Source organism: Sus scrofa, chromosome 11, assembly GCF_000003025.6.
Source record: "Sus scrofa isolate TJ Tabasco breed Duroc chromosome 11, Sscrofa11.1, whole genome shotgun sequence".
NCBI lineage: Eukaryota > Metazoa > Chordata > Mammalia > Artiodactyla > Suidae > Sus > Sus scrofa.
The window spans coordinates 20209205-20232989 of NC_010453.5; the positions used below are offsets into that span (position 1 = coordinate 20209205).

At 40.9% G+C, this 23785-nt stretch overlaps 1 long non-coding RNA gene across 1 annotated transcript in view; it reads right to left on the reverse strand.

Annotated features, from left to right (window-relative positions):
* LOC106505291 overlaps positions 1–23520 on the reverse strand; it is a 48116-nt gene extending 24596 nt beyond the window's left edge. The window contains exons 1-3 of the long non-coding RNA XR_001299568.2: positions 23104–23520; positions 13734–13821; positions 12370–12561 (exon numbers count right to left, since the gene is read on the reverse strand). This is a non-coding gene — a long non-coding RNA (uncharacterized LOC106505291). The remainder of the gene's footprint in view (positions 1–12369; positions 12562–13733; positions 13822–23103) is intronic.

The following is a 23785-nucleotide window of genomic DNA, read 5'->3' on the forward strand; positions in this document are numbered from 1 at the left end:
TCCCTCAACAACTCTTCTCTTTCCTCCACTGTCCTTCTCCTCTCTGCTTCCTTGTTATTTTGATCTTTGTTGCTATGTTTTCCCCCTTCTTTTTTCTCCATCTCCCCTGAGCTTAGGAATAAAGAGAAAGGAGAAGGTGGAGAGAGAGAGTCAGTGTCTTGACTCAGTATACAGATGACCATCCATCCTCAAAGTTGGCTCCAGAGAGGACTGAAAAGGAAGCATCCATGATTTTAGCAATTCCTCTCCTCTTTCTTGGAAGACAACATCCCTACCCATTCCCTCTCTCTGAAAAGACATATACTTCTCTCCTCATAAGGGAGCAGTAGGGAGCTACTTTTACAGACCACCCCCCCCCCTACTGCCACCTGGATTTGCCCTCCAGGCCAAGTGACAAATTTGATCGTAAGACTTCAGGAACCACCTGACAGTCACTGCACCACAATAATAAAGAGTGGATCACTATTTTAAGTCGCAGCAACAGCTCCTGTCACCACCTGGGTTATTCTCTTCGTTGAGTTTTTAGACTTCTGTTTTTGGCTGAATAATGCACCCCCCCCCCCCACACACACACACAGGTTCAAATCCTAATCCCACTGAACCTGTGAATCTTTTATTTTATATGGCTAAGGGGACTTTGCCTTCATGGTGATTAAGGTAAGAAACTGGAGATAGAAAGATTATCTTGGATTATCCATCCGGGTGTGCCCAGTGGAATCACAGGACTTCTTTTTAGAGGCAAGAAGTTCAAACTCAGAGAGAAGGCAAGAGGATGACGGTCATAGTTTTTGTCCTCAGTTTGGGACCTTAACTTCAGTTCTGAGATGACAGCAGATATCTCACTGGACATCTTGTTACTTGGAAAATTCCACCTTGAATCTATCTAAACATTTAATAATGACTTTGATAAAACTTGAAGAGCTTATAATCCAAATGGTGTATTATTAGACATCTAACTTATGGTTACCAAAGGAGAAAGGGAGGTGGGTAGGAGTTTGATATTAACAGATACAAACTACTATTCATAAAATACATGAGGGCCAAGGAATGTTGGAGGCCCCTAGAAGCTGAGAAAAAAGGGTCTAGAAATGGATTCCATCCCAGAGCCTCCAGAAGGAACCAGCCCTGCCAACACCTTGATGTTAGACTTCTAACTTTCAGAACTGTAAGATGAGAAATTTGTAAAATTTGTATGGTTTTAAACCACTATGTTTGTGGCAATTTATTCCAGTGGCTATAGACAACTAGAGTCTCCAAATCTTTCAGACAAGCCCGAATGGGTGGGGCCAGTCTGGCTTCAGCTCCACTGTCTGAACCTAGTATGCCAATCAAAGCTGTGATGCTTCTAAGGACTCCGTGGGAAAGAAGCCCCATTGCATTCTTCAATTCTGGTCATTCTGGAGAGCCCTAATAAAAGCTCATTTTTTTCCCCCACTTCACCCAGGTCTCTATTTATTCACCATCTGTCACAACTCTGAAGGCAGGGGTGTATGGCGAGACTCAAGAAGGGACACCTACACTAGACCTCTAACATCCTGTTTACACCTGCTTTCAGACTCGTGAACTTGACAACTAAAGGCTCCAGCTCCATTGCTGCCCCCAGGCTTCCCTTCTCAACTTCCTCAACCCTGCTTTCACTTGCCCCATGATTCTGCCCCTTAACAATACTGCCTACATTTATGGAGTGCCTTCTATGCACCCTGCTCTACAGCAGACATGATAAGGATATTCTAAAAGGTATAGGACATATGCTGTATTTGCATCAAGTTAGTGGACAAAGCCTACATATGAAATGGAGAATGTTCACAATTATCTCTGGCTGTGTTGGAAAATGAATAGTTCAGACTATAAATGCATTACATTTTGTTAGAACTTTGTTCACGACTATGGTATTTATCACCTATGTTGTTACTCGAAAGATTTAAAGCTGCTTGATAATTATCATTATTAAAAATACATATATAGTGCTTTGCAACTGATGGAGTGAATTTACATATATATTGTTCTCACAATCTTGTGAAGCTGGTAATAAAATCTCCCTTGATAGATGAGAATCTGAGAAGTCTATGGGGTTTCCCAAAGTTTTACAGAGAAGAGTGAATGGAGTCTGCAGTAGAAGCCAGGTCCAGCCACATCTTTTCTCAATTACATAGCAGAAAGTGCAAGTGAATCTTCTTGTGTAGGCTATTATTGAGGCTGGGGTTTAGGCTGCTGAAACTGATAAAACACTTCCCTATAACTCACACCACATCAGACGTCAGCAAGGGGCCGGCACAATCTCCCAGTTCCTGGTAAGAGATGCTCACAGGACTTGATCCTTATGGAACGAATACCTCTGGGAAATAATGGGTTGAACAATGGGTTTTTTGAACCGTAAAACAGAGTAGATAAATTCAACTTGACAAAACTGAAAATCTAGGTCAAATTCTCAAAACACCACAAACAAAAAGAAGTGCTAAAATAAGCACAAACTTATCACAGCACTTCAACCATTATTATTTTCTTATGTAATTTGATGCTTAAACATACAGTTTTGTAAATAATACACACACAATGGAAAACTCTCTCTTATTTAATAAGGGCTTGCAAAGAACTGTTACTTTTTTGCCCATCCGTGCAGTTTCCCCCACCCAAGCCCCAGCAGCATTGGAAATAGGCATTCCAGTCACTAAGGGAATGTGAGCAGAGCTGGGCCAATCAGAGTTCCCTATTCATACCCTGAGTATGTGGTAATTGGTCCAGAGGTGGTCATGTGACCCAGGAAGAGCCAATAATTTTTTTTCCCTTTAACAGGCCCTTTGGAAAAGGAAGCTCGTTTTACCCTGCAGTTACTCAGTCAAGCGACCTGGAGAAGCCTTTCTAAAGACGGAGGCTAAGGAGGGATAGCTTGACAGGAAGCTGCATGAAGGAGAAAGGAAAGGAAAAGCCTGGTGATGTGAGGCCTCATTCTAGTCTCTGGGGCCCTGGACCCTGCAGCTCTTCCTTTGAGCCTATGAACTACCCCTAGAAGAGTCTGAGCTACATACGCCAATCAATTGTATCCTCTCCTCAAGGTGGTATTTTGGGGAAGAAAGAAGAACCTGCCCACTATGTGATGGAGGCCATGGTTGCTCCCTCCATAGTTGTCAATAACTTGACATGAAGGACATTTGGACTTTAGGGAGGAAAAACAGAGGAACTTCAGTAGACTTTGAGACATCAGGCCTCATCTCTTCCTCTTAGCTGAGTTTCTTTCTTTCTTTCCTCCCCCACCCCTTTCTTTTTAGGGCTGCACCTGAGGCATATGCAAGCTCCCAGGCTAGGGGTCAAATCAGAGCTGCAGCTGCCAGTCTTTGCCACAGCCAGAGCAATGCTGGATCCTTAATCCACTGAGCAAGGCTAGGGATCGAACCCACATCCTCATGGATACAAGTCAGGTTCATAACCCGCTGTTCCACAATGGGAACTACTTGGCTTAGTTTCTGTAAGGAGGAGATTTATTTCCTAAACCAATAAGCTGGTGGCCAAGAGTGAGAGATGTGGTGCCAGGAAGTGGAGAAATAAGAGAAAACTTAACAGGAGATGAAGGAAAGAACTGCTATTTAGAATTTAATTCAACCTACCCTGATTTTTTGAAGGCGTGAGGGATTCACTAGTAAATAGTAACAGAAGAAGTCACTACCATCAAATCTGTTTTTAAAATACGAAGAGTGACAAGTTCTGTAAAGAAATCATCTTAACTGTTGGTCAAAGAAGGTCTATCTAAAGAGGTTTTTAAGTCAACTCCTGAATGCGTGAAGGAGAAAACTAGGTAAAAATCTGGAGACAAAATATTCCTGGGAGAGGAAACAGTCAAGGCAAAGATCCTAAGAAGGGAGAAGTATGGTATATTTGAGGAAAAAAAGAAGGCTGATATGGCTGGAAGGCAAAAATCATGTAGCAGAGGATCTTTCAACCTCACCACTGATGACATTTGGGGCCAGAAAATTTAAAGAGGATGTGAAGTTATCATTAATTAGAAATAACATGAAATATTTTGATGAACTCAAGAGAAGCAACTGAAAAATAAGAAATATATAATATCTCCGGAGACAAAACTGTCAAACACCCCTGTAGTAGGGGAAAAAAAAATCATGAATACATGGAAAGGCACAAAGCCTGGAATTGGAAGACTTAGTATCAAAAAGGTTTAAATTCTCCGAAATTGATCTGTAGCTCTAACATGACTCCAATAAAAATACCGACAGGATTTAGTTCTTAAACTAGACAAGGTGATTATAAACTCATGTAAAAATATCAGTGAGCAAAGAATAGTTAGAAACATTCTGAAATATAAGAGTAATGAGGATAATTAGTCTTGCAAATTATTAAAATGTATAAATCAAGTATTATAGCATTGAGATACAGGTTCAAGAATAGACACTGATGAACAAAATAGAATCCACTGATACAAAAAAATGCAAGTGATAATTCAATAAATAATAAAAGTGGTATCTTGAGTCAATGGAGAAATATTAAGTAGTATTGGGATAATTGGATAGCCATCTAGAAAAAATATAAATCAGATGTAAACTAATATTTTATGCAAGAATCAATTCCAAATGGATTAACGATTTAAATATAATAAGGAAGCCCTAAAATTACTAGGAAAAAAAATTGGGAGAATTATTTATAACCATGGAATGTAGAAGAGCTTTCTAATTAAAATATGATCTCTTAAAGCTTTAAAAGAAAATATTGAAAAAAAGATGCCTATGAAAATTTTTTAAAGCCCCTGGCCAAACCACTGCAAGGAAAGACAAAAGAAGAAAAATTGAGAAAAAAATCTTGTCATGGAGGGCTCATTTAACATAAGAATTTCTCTCACTCAGAAAAGATGAGCAACCCATTAGAAAACTGGGTTGTCTATTTACTATTTCCCAATTTATCATCTTTGAACATTTAAAATATACATTTTCAAAAGACAATAAAATAAAAATCAAAGTATAGATATTTCTCTGGCTACTGTTTGGGTATGTTTCAGTAGAGACTATTACACATAAATACTGACTTGTGGGAGTGGGTTTTTTTTTTTTTTGAAATTGATAATTGGTATGAGTGTCACAGCTGAGTTGACACAGTATGAAAATTAGTGCATGAACTAATAAGATAGAAAATTGATCCATGAACTGACAAATCAGAACCAGAGGTAACTGTGAAAACTTAAACACTTTACACAACCGCCTTTTTCCTTCTCCTTCCCCAACCATTAAATTGACAGGAATTTCAGGAAAAGCTTTAGATTTGGGAGACAAAGGCACAAAATCGGACATTTGGGAAACCTTACTTAGTTCTTAATAGAAAAGTTGATCCCATCTGACATTTGGGTTATTAAATACTAAAGCACTAAACGAGAAGTCAGAAAACCTCGACTCATCTTTTGGTGGCTGATATGACACTCAGACACAACACTGTATGATAGGCAGGTCCTAATCTTGCCAGTATACCAACTATCTCGCATAGGGCCTGACACAAAGAAAACAACCAATTCTAATTCCTTCCTGAATCTTCCTCATTTTGATCATGGTTTTGTTTATATGACAATCTCACCCAGATAATAAACAGCTGGAAGTATGTATATTAGTTACCATTTGATTCCATGCATATATCAAGAAAAAAAAGATCACATGATTTAAACGAGGTAATGTGCTATTTTCTTTTCACATTAAAAAAAAAAAAAGTCCATATTTGAGAAGTTCTGGGCTGGTATAGCAGCTTTACTGCTGTCACCAGAGACCCAGGCTCCTAACACTATGTTCACCACCCTAGTACAAGGCTTCCATTCTTGAGGTTGCCTCATGGTTCCAGCTAGCTGCTAGAGTTCCAGCTATCAAACCCAGTGTCCATGAATGAAAAAAGATAGAGTATATGCTATTTGGGACAATTATCAATTTATTGCCTCTCAGCTCTAAATCTTTCTTGCCTTGCTTTGTGATGCTGGCGTTTGGCTCTATATACATTCTCCTTTGCCAGTTCATTCCTTATTAGTCTTATCAACAAATAGTTTAGCAGGGACACTGCAAATCTGCAGCAGGCAGAGGAGGCTTCCCTCTCCAGTTTCAGGGTACTGTTTTGAGTGTATGAAACCTGGCATACTGGCATGTGGGTGGCCCAGTAGTGCTCACATGAGCAGTCCCCACAGACCCACATAGGCTTGTGTCCTCCACCAGCTGGCAAGCCACTGCTATGGGCAAGTGCCAACCTATAACTTCCAGCAAGGTTCTTAGCCACCAGCAGTCTGCTCCTCTGAGCAGGTCTGAATCTCAGGGATGAGGATAGAGCATCCTTTAAATTCCTAATATCTTTCCTCGCCCTAAGCCCTAGAGGTAGTACCTGCCATCTATATTTGCTACTTTGTACCCCCTGAATCCTTTTTTACCCATCTTAGTTATTAACTACTTTTTTTTTTTTGTCTTTTTGCCATTTCTTGGGCCGCTCCCACAGCATATGGAGGTTCCCAGGCTAGGGGTCTAATCAGAGCTGAAGCTGCCAGCCTATGCTAGAGCACAGCAACGCGAGATCTGAGCCGCATCTGCAACCTACACCACAGCTCATGGCAACGCTGGACGTTAACCCACTGAGCAAGGGCAGGGATCGAACCCGTAACCTCATGGTTCCTAGTCAGATTCGTTAACCACTGCGCCATGATGGGAATTCCAGTTATTAACTACTTTTATTTTTTTATTTTTTATTCTTTTGTCTTTTTGTATTTTCTAGGGCTGCACCCATGGCATATGGAGGTTCCCAGGCTAGGGGTCGAATCGGAGCTGTAGCAGCCAGCCTACACCAGAGCCACAGCAATGCGTAATCTAAGCTGAGTTTGCAACCTACACCACAGCTCACAGCAACGCTGGATCCTTAACACACTGAGCGAGGCCAGGATCGAACCCACAACCTCACGGTTCCTAGTCAGATTTGCTAACCACTGAACCACAACGGGAATTCCATTAACTATTTTTAAATCATTAATTCTTTTGGAGTGGGGTACCATGCCCACAGCATGTGGAATTCTGGGCCAGGGATTGAACCCACATCAGCAGTTACAATGCTCAATTCTAAACAGGCTGAGCCGCCAGGGGCTCCAGCTGAGTAATTCTTTATATTAAAGTTTCCCTGTCCAAGTATGGAGGTACCTCAGAAAACAAAATATAGAACTACCATATGATCCCACTCCTGGGCATCTATCCACACAAAACTTTCACTGAAAAAGATGCATGCACACCTGTGTTCATTGTAGCACTATTTACAATGGCAAGACATGGGAACAACCTAAATTTGATTGACAAATGAATGGATTAAGAACATGTGGTACATATACACAACGGAATACTACTCAGCCATAAAAAATAACAAAATAATGCCATTTGCAGTGACATGGATGGAACTAGAGATTCTCATACTAAGAATTCTTATACTAAGATTCTCATACTAAGTAAGTCAGAAGGAGAAAGACAAACACCGTATGATATCACTTATATCTGGAATCTAAATATGGCATAAATGAACCTATCAACAGGAAAAAAACTCATGGACTTGGAAAACAGACTTGTGGTTGCCAAGGGGGAGGTGGAGGGACAGGGATGGACTGGGACTTTGGGGTTGGGAGATGCAAACTATTACATTTGGAGTGGATTGGCAATGAGATCCTTCTGTGTAGCACAGAGAACTGTACCCAGTCACTTGTGATGGTACATGATGGAGGAAAATGTAAGAAAAAGAATGTTTGTATATGTGTAACTGGATCACTTTACAGCAAAAATTGACAGAACATTTTAAGTCAACAATAATTTTTTTTTTTTAAATCAATAAAGTCATAAAAAGTTTTCCCTATTCAAATTACTGGAGTGGTTTCTGTCTCTTGATGAGATCTTGCTTGATTAACTATGTGATTCCACTTATATGAAGCTCAAAATCAGGCAAAACTGGAATTCCTACTGTGGCATAATGACATCAGTGGCACCTCTGCAGCACCAGGATGCAGGTTCGATTCCCAGCCTGGCACAGTAGGTTGCCAGAGGTTGCAAGTGTGGCTCAGATCTGATCCCTGGCCCAGGAACTCTGTATGCTGTTGGGCAGCCAAAATAGAAAAAAATAAAGAAATAAAGAAATCAGGCAAAACTAACCTGCTTGGATAGTGGTTACCTCTGGAAAAGTATTGACTGGGATGGTCATAAGGGAGCTTTCTAGGGGTGCTGGGAATATTTTATCTTAACCTGGCTAATAGTTTTATGAGTGTACATACCTATAAAAATTGATTAACCTTTATCATTAAGATTTGTACACTTCATCTATATTAATTATTCCTCAATCCTAACAGTCAGAAAAAAAAAATCTATATTGCAAGCTAGAAGAGGAGGGAAAGAGATGGATTACAAAGAACACTCTTTACAGGTGAACCAACCCCCTTAAGCAGTTTCCCAGTAGTACCATACTGCTGGTACCATGGATACCTTGGGCCTGAACAAATCCACATGCCCATAACTAGCTGCAAATAAGGTGAGTGACAGTATTCCTAGCTCAAAACTAGGGCCCTATTAGCTAAGGGGGAAGGAGAGAATGGATGCTGGTATAGGCAACTGATAGTCTCTGCCACAACAGGCACTACATTAAATTTGTTATTTACTCAGTAACAGCTATGGGATTCAGCCCTGGCAATGCAGCTATAAACTAAACTGGCAGGGTCCCTGCCACCATGGAGCTTATATTCTAGCACCTGGCTCTTAGCAGACTCACCAAAAATGTTTGTTGAATAAATATGTGGATGATAAGAGAATGAATGAATTGATGAATACTACTTGTTTCAATGGGAATAAATTACTTTGGGAAGGACAACCACAGCTATCATCTTGAAAAGATGGGAAGAAGTGAATTATCTTCAAAAGGCTGGTAGGCCTGATACCTCATATAAGAAAAGTTGTTGAAAGCTATAAATCACCCCCAAAGAAGTGACCAGAGCTGGAGTCCCTCTCCTAGGAGAACAGATCAAGGTCTCACCTCTTCCAAAGCCCAGTTGGAGTTTAAGATCTCCCAAAGAAATGGGTTCAAATATAATGACTAAGGAAGGGCACCAACTAAAAAGCTCATGAACAAATTTCTAGGAAAATACATGCTGCCCTGAGAGATAAGGAAGCATTTATAAACCAAAGGCTTGTCAGGGAACAGTGTATCTCAGTTGAGGTATTCCAACCTCAAGCTTAGGTTTGGAGGCAGCAGGCTCTGCGTCTTTTTCCTTTTTCAGCCCCCCCCCCACCCCTGACACTTTCGGGGCTCTTATTACTGGGCAGCACACACAGACACAAAACTCCTTTTGTTTGTTTGTTTTCGCTTCCATGTGACACATGGAAGTTCCCAGGCTAGAGGTCAAATCAGAGCTGCAGCAACATGGGATCTGAGCCACCTCTGCAACCTACACTGAAGTTTGCAGCAACACTGGATCCTTAACCCACTGAGCGAGGCCAGGATTGAACCTGTGTCATGAATACTAGTTGGGTTCGTTTCCACTGAGCCACAACAGGATCTCCCAAAACTCATTTGGAGAGCGGAATTGGACAAGACCCCCGACCTGTCTTACCAGCAAGACAGGAAGACTATCACAGGGTGTGGGTTTGAGGATCACTAGGGAGGACAGAGAGGAGGCTGAATTTGGAGCAGGAATGTTCACAAGATGATGGAAGGAGACAGAATCAGTCACAATCTTTCAAGGGTCAGGAGCACATAACTCAGAGAAAAGCCTGGGTAGTAGGTATCTCAAAGGGCATTATCATGGGAATACATGACTCTGGCTACTACATTCTTTTACAGTGGCATTAAAATCCTCTACTGGGCTGGTTTTTCAAATTAGAGAGTTCCATAAAAAAAATAGCCCAGGGGGGCAGTGCTGCTGCTTCCTTCTGTATAACTATGAGCAATGATCTCTCCAGACCCAAGTTTCATTGGCCACGAAATAGAAGACTACAGTACCTAACATGTGAGTAGGCACCAAAAAAAAGAAAAGAAAGAAAATACATTCCTTGGAGAATGATTAAACTTTATCTGCCAGAGAGGCACTCTTCCTGAAAGGAGCGTTTACATGAATCATAAATCATAAATTATGTTGCTATTTCCCATCTGGAAATCAGAAGTTTTAATAGGCAGTAGCTATTTAACAGGTGCCTTGCATATAATTTTTATTCAAGCCAGACCTTCTGTGGGTTTAGTCAGTTCATTTTATAATGAGATGGAAATGTTCCTGTAATGATGCTCAACGCTAATGGAAGGATTTGTAATAGGATGCTATGGTATAAAGAATTCTGAATCATGCTTCTATGTATTTATTTATTCACTTATTTACACCTACCCTGACTCATTCTAAAAAAAGAATGTGAGGTAATTCATAGCAGAACCACAATAACATGATAAAGTATAAATAAAAGGGGGGGGGAAGGACCAGGGCAAAGATAAATTAGAAGAGTGGGTCATGACATGAAAGAAAAGGAAATAATGTATTTTGTTAGAGATTACACAGTTGCTATAATTTACTCTGATTTTTTTCTGAGGTTTTTTTCTGAAACGACGACGAAGAAAGAGATGAGATGGATGGGAAGAAAGAGGTGGACATAGTTACAGAGTTATTATTATTACCTAAAGGGAAAAAATAAAACCATACTATTTCCCGAGAAGGGTCAGGAGTACAATGATCTGAATTATAGAATGAATTGTATCATCTTGGGTAGCCAGCCAATGTTTCTGGGTATCTCTGAGTCTATAAAATGAGGAGTTGGAGAGATTGACCAGGTGACTGAGTTTTAGCTAATGATGTGAGAGGAAGTGATATGTGTCCCTTTCAGAGGAAACCTTGCATGGGTAACCTCCTTTGTCTTTCCTGTAGCAAGCTGTCAGTCATTTCTCAGAGATTCCCAGGTTGAGTTCTGTGGGAATCTGACTCTGAGCTGAATGTTTATTAGGAAATGCCTGGGGACCAATACCCGTGGAAGGTAAGGAAAAAGCAGGATGGGGCAGAAGGCAAGTTAAGCTGTGAAACTGGGCTGATGCCAGTGTTGGCTGACCCCAGGGGATCTCAGGAGCTAAACTGGTCCTATAGTGTTGACTCGGGTAGAACCAAAATGGCTAGTATGCCCACTTCCCTCAACCCTGGGCTGTGGGCCACTCTAGAAAGTGGGTCTGGTCACTTGACATCTGAAAACAAGTCCTTTGAAGGAGAGCAGGGTGGTACAGCTCCATGTCTATAAGACAGGATGGCCTTCAAAGTCACAAGCTAAACCTGGCCAAGTCCACCAGGGCATCCCTACTCTCCACTCTGGTACACTGACCCATTTTACGTTATCTGTTACAATATAACTTATCTGTTACGATAGCTAGTATTGTGTTATTTAAAAATACACACACACACAATCTTTAGACATGCCCAATCCTTGGATAAAAGACCAAGTCTATAGTGTCTATGTACTAGAATGGATATTCCTTCCTCATTAGATTGAGAATTGATGTAGAATCTGAACAGAGCTGTGAAGTTGACAGAACTTGTCTTCGTGGCCTCAGCTTCTGTTCTGCGACAGTCCCATCTTCCCACACCCACCATCAGCCATTCTCCAGCTGACTTCAATAAATCACATTTGTACCTTCATGTTCTTCACACTTACTTTCTTTTGAAAACTTTCTTTTATTGTCTTCATACACTCTTCACTACTTCTAATAAAAGTTACAGTGAGTTTTCTTCCCCTGGGGAAAATGCATTCTTAACCCCAAAATAAAGGGATATAACCATTACATGGACTTTCTCACATACACTGAGGGAGATAAAGAAAATGTGGGGATATTGGGAATCCAACCAAACTACCAGGAGGAAATAGAGCTGTTATTTAAGTTTAGCCCTCTCATCAGCTGCATGGATCCAAGGCGGAATCCCCTATGGCCTAAGGCTATATGAGACGAGGAATTACATGTGGTCAATTCATAAGAACTATCCATGTTTTTTCCATTTTTTAAAGCTTTACTGACGTCTTGTTGATTTACAATGTTGTGATAATTTCTGTCGTACAACATGGTGAGTCAGTTGTATATTTACATATATTGATTCTTTTTCATAGTCTTTTCCCACTTAGATTATCATAGAATATTGGGCAGAGGTCCCTGTGCTTTAGAGCAGGTCCCTGATGGCCAGAGACTGCATATACCACAGTGTGCAGATGCCAGTCCCAGCCCCCAGTCCATCCCTCCCGCCACCAAGGAACCATCCATAGTTATCTCAGTGGAGTCTTGTAGGAATTCTCAAGTCATCTCTTTGTGCTCTCCTGCTGGGATCCCCTCATCACTGTGGCTATTGCCCAAGAAGCCTTGTGAAGCCTGTCTTACCTCTGAAGTCACACAGAGGAGGAGGCTGCCTTCGTGGTGGTGATGCCGTCTCCGTGAGCTGACCAATGGCCTGGAGGTGTGGAGCGCACTCTCCCAGTGCTCTCTGGGTGGGAGCTGCTCTTCCAGACAGAAGGATGGAGAAAGATCCTCCCACAATACAGTCAGATTCCCAAGTGAACTCTACTGTTTTAACTTTACATCAAAAAAAAAAAAAAAAAAAAAAACCTGTAAAAACAGCACCTCATTAGAAGCCACAGGGATTTCGAGTACAGCCCCCCTCTCAGTAGGGGTCAGCTCTCAATTCTTGGAATTGAGTCAGTCGGGCAGGGCCACGATAGGTACCCACTCTCTGGGAGAGATGCCAGGCTCTCTTCCTCCCCTCATTCTGTCGGCACACAGTATCCTCCCGTTCTCATTTCACTGAAAACTCTCATTCAAGTCGACTCCGACTCCTGGCAGCAGCCTGGCTAGTTCATGTCCAAACACATTGAAATCCCACTTTAGAATTAGGTTGGGACTTTCACTATATGTACAATGCAAATCCTAAAACATAGGGTAGTAATAACAATAGTATCAATAGAATAACAGCTAACGTTGAGTGAGGGCTCTGTCCAACTCTGTGCTCCGAGCTGCTTAAGCATTTTCTGATTTAACTACTATCAGAAAATGCAAAAGATAGTCTTTTTCACCATAAAAAAAGTAAACTAAGGTACAGAGAGTTAAGGTGTCTAAATGCACAGATCTAGGCATTTGTTGACCCAGATATGAACCCCAAACCTTAAGTTTACAACTGCTGTCCTCTGCAGTTAGATGTGAGGAATTGACCTTCAAGCGAGCACGTCCTGCTTACAGAATTTCAGTATTCGTTTCATTAAATGTGGTTGCCCAGAATGTGTACAGCTTGGCCAACCCTTCAGATTTTGTACTATTTTAAAAAGATATGACAATAAGAATGTGTACAGCTTGGCTAACCCTTCAGATTTATACTATTTTAAAAAGATATGAAAATAGAACCTCACAAAGCTCAAGTACTCAGGAAATCTACCCTGGCAGAACGTCCTCCTAGAAAGTTGCTGTGCGATTAAAATTACCTGTGTCCACCCTTTCGCTGAATATCAACATCATTTAGACTCAAAGGCTTTTGAGTCTCCAGAAGACCCTAATACAGAGGTCAGGCCACTGTGTAGAGAAGACATGTCTATTTCTGGAGGACATCAGGAGACAAGAGGATAGGAAAGTAATAGGGAGGATTGGGTAACCGAGAGGGGAAGTGTCCAAAACAAACTTCATTGTCTGGCTCAAGGTAAACCCTGATCCTGGATATACATCAGACATCTCATAGTTCTCACCTATGTGGAGCTTACCCTATCCAGCAGCCTCTTCTAACTCCCAAGCTATGTGCCATCTCTGCTGTTTGGTCCCTCTTCCTTCATGCTGTTTGCTCTCTTCTTCCTGGAATGTGACAGTATTAGTCAGTTTTTGCTATAGCAATAAACAGCCCTCAAAATCAATGGCTTATGCAACAAATGTTTATTTCTCATTCACAATCCATGAGGGTTACATGTTGGTTATGGATTGGCTGGGCTCCATGCATCTTCTCATTTTGGGATCCATGATGATTAGCTGCCATCTGGCCCCTGCTGTTCTCACGGTGAAGGACAGAAACAAAAGAAACAGAGCCATTTCAGGCATCATTAAAGCTTTGGTTCAATATGGTCTTTGTTATGCCTGCTAATAATCCATGAGCTGAAGCCAGGGCCAACGCCACATGGAGCTAGAGCATGGCAGCAGGAGTGGTGGTTGGGCGTGGTAAAGGTGGGGGCAGAATGAGACATTTTGAACAAATAATAAGACCTACACTAACAGGGTCTCCTCTGATTTCCATCACCATGTCTACACACAGGTCATGGTTCTTCTCTGCCTCACCCTCTCAAAATGCTATGTGCTCTAGACTTCTGTCCTGCTGCTCTTTCCTTTCCCTCCATGTTTTCCTTGAGCCAGCCTGTCCACATCCATGGTACCAGCTACCAATACCCTCACTTCTATAGCTTTAGCACCATTTCTCTCCTTCATTTCACGCACATATTTTCCCTATATGTTGAATACCTCTACCTAACGTTCCCTCCAGGACCACAAACTCAAGTGATGCCAATACTGTTTAAGGACCTATTCTGATAGTCTCTAAATTTGTGACCCTGTATGCTCCACGTTACCTGCTACAACTACTAGTTCTACTATATGTTAATCTTTACAAATTTTTGACTCTTCTTTCTCTTCTTCTCCATAAATTCAAGCAACACAACAGCCTCCTCCATAAATTCAAGCATCACAACGGTTCCTCATCCTGACATCCTGGTCCATGTTCTCATTATCCTATCAGCAGTGAACCCCTATAATAGGCTTCCAACTGGCCTCCCTGTCCCCAGCCTCCCAATTTCAGTTCTGCTTCCTGGAGATCCATTTCCTTCCTCAGATCTTTTGAAGTCATCTTCCTAAAACATGAAATATGCATGATCTTTTCCAGGTGATGCCTTTTCCATCAGCCTTCCATCAGACCCTGTTGGAACCACAGGAGCCCACGAAGGCACCTTATGAACTAACAGGGGAAAAGAGTAGGAATTTGTTCCTTCCCTCCTCTTTTTTTCCCCTCCCTCTTCTTAATTTAACCACAGAAGCTGTATTTTTTGGGTAGGCATCCTGTACTATTTGAAAGAAGGATTCCCATAATGGCAAACCAACAGATAAGCACAAGTACATTGACAACCCCTCACCTGTAGGTTATAAGCAAATTTCTTAAAGACGTCTACTTTATAGTTGGGCTTCAGCCTCCTTTTCTAACTACACCTTCTACCATTTGTTTTTCCCAAATTCTACCCTGTTTACACTCTCCCCACCAGGACACGAGCCACACTGAAATATGCAATACAGTTCTCTTGGCCAGAGCTATTCTCGCCTTTTCTTCAATTCTCCCAAAACAAATTCTGTCCTGAACTTTGATCCAACATTAAACAAAGCCATCTCTAATTTCCCATTTCCATCACAACCAGCCCAGGCACTTAGCTGTCCTCTCTTTGATTCTTGTAAAATCCTTTTAAATAGCACCCTTTATTCTGCATTATTATTTGTTTATTTGCTATGTCTGTCTTCCCCAGTAGTGGGGAGTTTCTTAAAGGTCAGACTGTGTCTTTCTTATCCTTATATTCTTGGTGCCCTGAACAGTGTCTGATACAGAGCAAGTACTCAACCAATATTTATAATGTGACTGAATTAAATCATTGATGGGAAAACACCCCATCCTTAAGCAGAGCCCCAGAAAACATTAGTTGCTTTTTGGAGTCTCTAGTGGGCATTTGTCCATTTGCCATGGTCAAGATCTCTAAGCTTCTGAATTCCCTTTTGTGTTTGGAGTTTCTTTTCACAAAGAAAGCCAGAAATTGGCTCCTTGCCTCTCTTTCAGTTAAGATATGGGCATGACATCCTGAATCTACCCAGCATATGACCCTTCATGAAATTGAGTCAGAAGAAATAAATGTTAGAAAACATGGTTTCATCATGGGTGAGAGGGTGGCTGAGGTACCTATCTTCTTAAGAATAGAAGTAGTGGGGCTGCTCATATCTTCTCCAGCATCATGGGAAGGTACTGGAGCAAAAATAATAAGAGATGTTCCCTCATGTTGCACCCATAGGTGTTTAATATTCTTCATAACCATACCATGTCCTGCATATCACATAAAATTCATCAACAACAAAATCTAGTTCCAAAAGGTCCTTCCTCATCCCCCACTGCAATGTCTCTCAGAATTCTTCATCCTCTTTTCTGGTCCCATATCCCTCTTCCTAATTTCTAAAATCTTTCCATGGAGGTTTTGGGAATTCATGGTCCAGGTCAGCAAAATCGTCCCTTATCTTCTCTATGGTTGTCTATATATTCTCCATTCCGGTCTTGTAAAAGGCTGGATTTTCCCTGAGGCAGTGCTTCCTCTTCAGCTCTCTCCCATACTCCTGCTACCTTAGGGCCTAGAAGTAGTACTGATGTCTTCCTTGTTCCTCACATGTTCCTGACCACCGTCTCTCCTTATTCCTAGACCATCCCAGCTTGGCAACTCATGCCATTAGATTATAACACCTACTGCCACAGTCATTAACACATCATCAGGTCATTCCTCGCATATACTGAAGATTTCAAACCTAGCTCACCCATCACTTTCTCCTGTCATAATTTCAGGTGGTTTTAATACATACATGTACCATTCTCCCATTCCCATGACCTCAGAATTTATTTTCTTTTGTTTCTTTCTTTCTTTCTTTTCTTTTCTTTTTTGTCTTTTTAGGGCCACACCCTCGGCATATGGCAGTTCCCAGGCTAGGGGTCCAATCAGAGATGAAGATGCTGGCTTACACCACAGCCACAGCAATGCCAGATCCAAGCCTCATCTGTGTGCAACCTATACCATAGCTCCTGGCAATGCCGGGCGCTTAACACACCGAGCAAGGCCAGGGATCAAACCTGCGTCCTCATGGATACTAGTTGGGTTCATTAACTGCTGAGCCAGAATGGGAACTCCCTGAATTTCTTAACCTCTTCCAGTAATCCCATCTTCCATCCAGGCTTAGCCACCCACTCCCATTATTACACCATAGATATATACATATTTTTAAATCAACAATAGCATATTCTCCATTACTTTATTTTAAGCATCTTGCTCTCCAACCACCACATTCTATCTTTCTGGCTTGTCCTAAGATCCCCATTTTTTTAACCTACCCAAGCCCTTAACCCATTGATCTTACTGCATTTCACTGTTCCACAATCCCAAATGTCTTCATTTCTCCATTTTCCCTGTTTTGAGTCTATAGTCTATCATTGTAGTCATCCCCAGCACACACCCTCAATGCCTTTCTCTTTCTATCTCCATTGTATTCTCCTTGCACATCCAGTTAAATCAGAAAATTAGCTTGGGCAGGTGGGCATGGCTGGAGAAGGACATAGGGTCATGCCAACTTCCTTTAAATCCATGGCCACTCACTTTAAGTGGGCCTTAGGGGATTCCAGATATCTTCCTATTTTTCCTGAGTTCTTTCATTCACCTACTCTCCAGGCATCTAGTTCACACACTTCCTCTCAATAGATGTCCAGTATCTCCTCCTTACCATTACTCAGTTGATAACGACACTTCTATGTCACTGGTAAGATATAATTATTAAAAGGGGCTTCTTGGAGTTCCCGTCGTGGCACAGTGGTTAACGAATCCGACTAGGAACCATGAGGTTGCGGGTTCGATCCCTGCCCTTGCTCAGTGGGTTGGGGACCCGGTGTTGCCGTGAGCTGTGGTGTAGGCTGCAGACACGGCTCGGATCCCACGTTGCTGTGGCTCTTGTGCAGGCCGGGGGCTACAGCTCTGATTCGACCCCTAGCCTGGGAACCTCCATATGCCGCGGGAGCGGCCCAAAGAAATAGCAAAAAGGCAAAAAAAAGGGGGGGGGGCTTCCACACATGACTAGCCCAACATGTGCCCACCCACCTGCACCTCTAACTGGGTCCTCACCTTCTGTTCTCTTTGTACTGATTTGCAAAGTGAAGGCTGTACTGCTGATCTTCATGGTGTTTGGGCTTCAGATCATCTTTCAGAGAAAACTGACTGATGTGTAAGGATGAAAAGCTGAGGCACAAAAGAATCATCTAGATATCTTTGGTCCAGTGCTTCTCTCTAAAGTTCTGAGAACAACTCAACTTATCCATAAAATGTAGTAAAAACAATTTTTCTAGAAAAGTGCTTGTAATCCCTCCTCCCTACTTCCTTGTTTCTCTTTCACTCCTGCCTAACTTGCCTTTGACTGTAATCTCTTCTTCTTAGCTCCCCACTCCATGCTGGATCCGTGGTCTTTAGTGCTCCCTCTAGCCCCCTTGGAATTAGTATACTTCCCTCTAGACATGAGCTGTTCAATCAAGTAGCCACTAACCCCAGGTGGTTATTTAAATTAAAATTAATTAAAAGCCAGTACAATTAAAATTTCAGTTCTTCAGCAGCACCAGTCACATTTCAAGTGGCTAGTTATTAAGTATTGGACAATACAGAGTGTTATAAACATTTCCATCATTGCAGAAAATTCTATTGCACAGGACCCACTCCTAGAATCCTGATATTTTAATATGCCTACTCTTCAGCCTTTGCCTCAGATTATAATTCCCATTGCAGCCCCAGATCCTGGAACCTAATACTGGATCAACTCCTGGTCACCACATGGTAGCAATTAAATCATCCCAAATCTGCTCTCAGATCTGTATTTGCATGAAGACTGGTGATGATGTTAAAGGCATAGGTTGCTGGACAAAAGTGAGAAAGGATGATTGTAAGTAAACTTGAAAGGATAAAAAGCACCAAGGTTAGAAAGTAGTAAGTACTAGTGAGGAGTTCCTATTGTGGCTCAGCAGTAATGAACCCGACTAGCATCCGTGAAGATACGAGTTTGATCCCTGACCTCACACAGTGGGTTAAGGATCCAGCACGGCTGTGGTGTAGGTGGCAGATGTGGCTCGGATCTGGCATTGTTGTGGTTGTGGTGTAGGCCAGTGGCTACAGCTCCAATTTGATCCCTCACCTGGGAACCACCATATGCCACAGGTGTGGCCCTAAAATAAGAGTAAGTGCTGGTGAAACTATGCAGGTAATAAAAACTTTGGAAAGAAAGAGACCAATCAAGGGAAGAAAACAGGCAGGACCACAGGACATTTTGCATCTTTGTCATCACACAAGGGAATTGGGAATCCGGCTTGGTAGAATCAGTTTTATTTACATCTGGATGGTGCAGAGCCTGCTGACTGTGCTATGGCAGTAAGATCCCTACTTTATGGAAGCAGTATTGTTGTGGGAAGGGGTAACTAAAGGCATGGGTACTCCCTGGGCAAAGGTCTGGGTAGTAGTTTTGACTAGGTTCATGCACCTAACCAAGTCACAAAAGGGAAGATGATGATTAATATATAACAAGAAGAACTCCTTCCTGGTCTAGAGAGAGAACTCCTGGGTAGTGCTTAGAATTCCTGCTTAGAAAGAAAACTAAGATGCTTGAGATCCAGGCTTGGAGAAGATGGAGTGTTCCCTCTCTGGAGGAGCACCAACATGGGTTTCAGAATGAGGTGGCTGCACCTTATATTGTTCTCCGTGACACATAACATCCCCTGAGAGGGCAGGGTTTGAAGGACCCTGGAACAGAACAGAGGTGCAAATGGAGAGATTTGATTATTTTCCAAGAAACAAGGTCTTAAGTGGTGGACTTGGATTTTAATTATAGACTCTGACTCATCATGGAGGATATGGAGGGTGGGCCTTGGTGATTCTGACTTCCTGAAATCATTTCATAAAATCTACTCCTAATTGGTAGACTATACTCCTCTCCCAACTCCCAGAGAGAGAGAGAGAGAGAGGAGATCAACAATTTTGCTGGCCCCTGAAATCACTCTCCTAGTGGATATTCTAAAAAAGCAAGTCATCAGAGGCCATTAAATGGTCCTGTTGGCTTCCAATTCAAGCAACAAGGTTTCAATAAAGTTGAATTTTTATATCATCTCCAGCATCAAATCAGTAGATTAAATGCTACAAGTAGAATTTGAACTATTAAAAAATCTATAAGAAATGTGGCTAGGTCTTTACATGAAATAAATTAGAAATTCATTTCAACATGGTGGACAAGCTGTTCTTGCTCTGGGCCAATATCTCTAATCTGCAAAATTTATTCTTGAGACATGGGGATATAAAGGCAAAAGAAAGAAGAAGGGGAAAAAATCTTAGGCCTTAACATCTTAACGTCTTCAATGTTCCATAAGACTCAGTTCTTTTACTTTGGAAACCTGGCAAGAAACTATTGATTTTCCCAGAAACAAGCAAGGGTCAGCTAATTCCTTTAGGCAATTAATGGCTTGTTATTTAAAATTTCTCAAGGACTGATCATGCATTTGTTCTACAGACCCCTTTCCAGTAGTTGAGCACTGGATAAAGGACAAAACACAGAGGAGAGAGAGAGAGGTGGAAACATTAGTTGGGCCAAAGACCTGGGTATGTGTCTGGGCTGGTTTGTGTGGATGAGGTAGGAGTATTATTATGCTCACCCCTGTCCTCACTATCTGCTCTCAGGGTGGACTTCCTAAACTTTGAGGAACCGTTTGAGTGGCAATGAATAGCATAAATCTGCCATACACGAAGCATCTACTAAGAAAACAGTGCACTAGCTTTTTCACATGCGTGATTTTATAAATGGTTTACAATAATCCTGAGGGGCAAGTATTACTTTTTATTCCAAATTTTCAGATGCAGAAAACTGATATTAAATGTTCAAGTTTGCACAGCTTTATAGAGTAGACCTAGATTCAAACCCAGGTTTTTAATTTGAAGTCAGTGTTATTTCATGGGAACTAGAATTGTCCTAATTGTAAACAACATACACATTAACTATCTCTTCTGAATAATTTTAATTTCTACCAAATCCCACCCAGAAGAGCTCTCTAAAGTACATACTTTTAACCATGCTCTTTTTTTGAAAGAATCAACATAGTGAAAATGACTATACTACCCAAGGCAGTCTACAGATAAAGTGCAATCCCTATCAAATTACCAACAGCTTTTTTTTCCTGTCACAGATCTAGAAGAAAATAAATTAAATTTGTGTGAAAACATAAAAGACTGCAAATACCCAAAGCAATCTTGAGAAAGAAAAATGGAGCTGGAGGAAATCAGTCTCCCTGACCTCAGACTATACCACAAAGCTACAGTCATCAAAACAGTGTGGTACTGGCACAAAAACAGAAATATAGATCAATGGAACAGGATATAAAGCCCTGAAATAAACACATGTACTTATGGTCAACTGATCTATGACAAAGAGGCAAGAATATATAATGGTGAAAAGACAGTCTCTTCAATAAGTGTTGCTGGGAAAACTGGACATATACATGTAAAAGAATGAAATTAGAGCATTCTCTTACACCATACACAAGTATAAACTCAAAATGAACTAAAGACTTAAATATAACCCTGGATGCTACAGAACTCTTAGAGGAAAGCATAGGTAGAACACTCTGATATAAATCACAGCAATTTCTTTTTGGATCCACCTCCTAATGAAAATAAAAACAAAAATAAAAAAATTGTACCGAATTAGACTTAAAAGCCTTTGTACATCAAAGGAAACCATTCAAAAAATGAAAAGACAACCCACCAAATGGGAGAAAATCTTTACAAATGAAGCAACAACAAAGGATTGATCTCCAAAACATACAAATATCTCATGCAGCTTTATATTAAAAAAGAAAAAAAAAACCCACTCAAAAAATGGTCAGGAGATCTAAATAGACATTTTCCCAAAGAAGACAGAAGGCCAAAAAAAAAAAAAAAAAAAAAAAACAAAAAACAAAAAACAAAAAACAAACATGAAGAGATGCTGAAAATCACTGATTATTAGAGAAGGGCAAATCAAAACTACAATGAGGTATCACCTTGCACCATCAGAATAGCCATTATCAAAAAGCCTACAAACAGTAAATGCTGGAGAGGGTATGGAGAAAAGGGGACCCTCCTACACTGTTAGTGGGAATGCGAATTGGTACAACCACTATGGAGAACAAAAAAAACTAAATATAGAACTACCATATGATCCAGCAATCCCACTCTTAGGCATCTATCCAGAGAAAACCATAATTCAAAAAGATACATGCACTGCAATGTCCACTTCAGCACAATTTACAATAGCCAAGACATGGAAACAAACTAAATGTCCATCAACAAAGGAATGGATAAAGAAGATATAGTGTATATATATAATGGAATATTACTCAGCCATAAAATAGAACAAAATAATGCCATTTGCAGGAACATGAATGGACCAAGAGATAACCACACTATGTGAAGTTAAGTCAAACGGAGGAAGACACACATCATATGAGATCACTAATATGTGGAACCTAATAAAAATTACACAAAAGAATTTATTCATAAAACAGGCTCAAATATTTCTTATGGTTACCAAAGGGGAAACACGGGGGGAGGGAAAAATCAGGAGGTTGGGATTGACATATACATCCTATTATACATTAGATAAGTAAAAGGACCTGCTGCATAGCACAGCGAAATCTATTCATTACTCTGTAATAACCTCCATGGGAAAAGAATCTGAAAAAGAACAGACATGTATATATCTGATTCGCTTTGTTATACACCTGAAACAAACACAACATTGTACATCAGCTATACTCTAATAAAATGAAAAATGAAAAATAAAGCATATGCTTTTATATATTTGCATATAATGTGAAAATTTCCCAGAAATTTATGTAAAGAGAGAAAAATGGAGAACCAAATAGAATAGTACACTGTACTAGATGGCAGGAACATTCAGTATTCCTGGACACCTGCCAAGCTGTCTCCAAAAATCACAAGATTTCTTAGCCAGGTTGATAGACTTTCCAGATATGCAGAAATCAACTGAATAGAAACCCAAATATTTCACTCATAAGGATGTAAAAGCAAATGCATGAAGTAGCAATTGCAGAGTTCAGGATCTGGAAACATCAAGATACACTGCTCAGCACTTAGAATCTATAGACTCTACTCTAAGTGTTGCAAGAGGGTGTCTTACAAGCATCCCTTCTGAGAGTGGCAATGTGACCTAAGCCATAAGTGATCCAAGAGAAAGTAACTAGACATTCCGCGTGTTTCTTAGGCCAAAGTGGGACCTCTAAGTTACCTTCAGTGAAAGAATGTTTGCAGAAGATCTCACACCAATTGCCTGCTCTTCAGCAAATTTTCCTGGGTCTGTCTCACAGGAAGTAGAAAACATCTCCTGAGAAAACAGAGGGAAATACATCTGATGACTCAATAACTTTTCATCATTTCCTCCAGCTAAATAGTTCAAAAGACTGCTTGCTATTATTCTTAGCCGCTGGGATGTAACTTCCTCCTCTGTGTTTTCATCACAGGTGGTGACTGCCGGGAAGAAAAGTTGTTAAAAAATAACTTGTCACAAGCTAATGCATGACTCAAGCATGGGAAGCTCTCTGAAGTGAAGTTCTGGAAACAGAAAAATCTTCACTTGGGAAAGGCATTTACCTGCAGATTCACAAAGATGTGACCCAGTATTAGCTGAATGCCTAATATATAATAGACATTTTATAAATATTATTTAACTCACAGCAGCCATAGAGATAATTACTGTTATCTTCACTTTACATGTGAGAAAGCTAAACTAGGAGTGTTTTAAAGACATTGCTAAGATCCCTAGCCAAGGAGTACAGAAATGTCTTTTTTTTTTTTTGGTTTTTTTAGGGCTGCACCTGAAGCATATGGAGGTTCCCAGTCTAGGGGCCTAATTAGAGCTGTAGCTGCTGACCTAAACCACAGCCACAGCACCACGGGATCCTTAACCCACT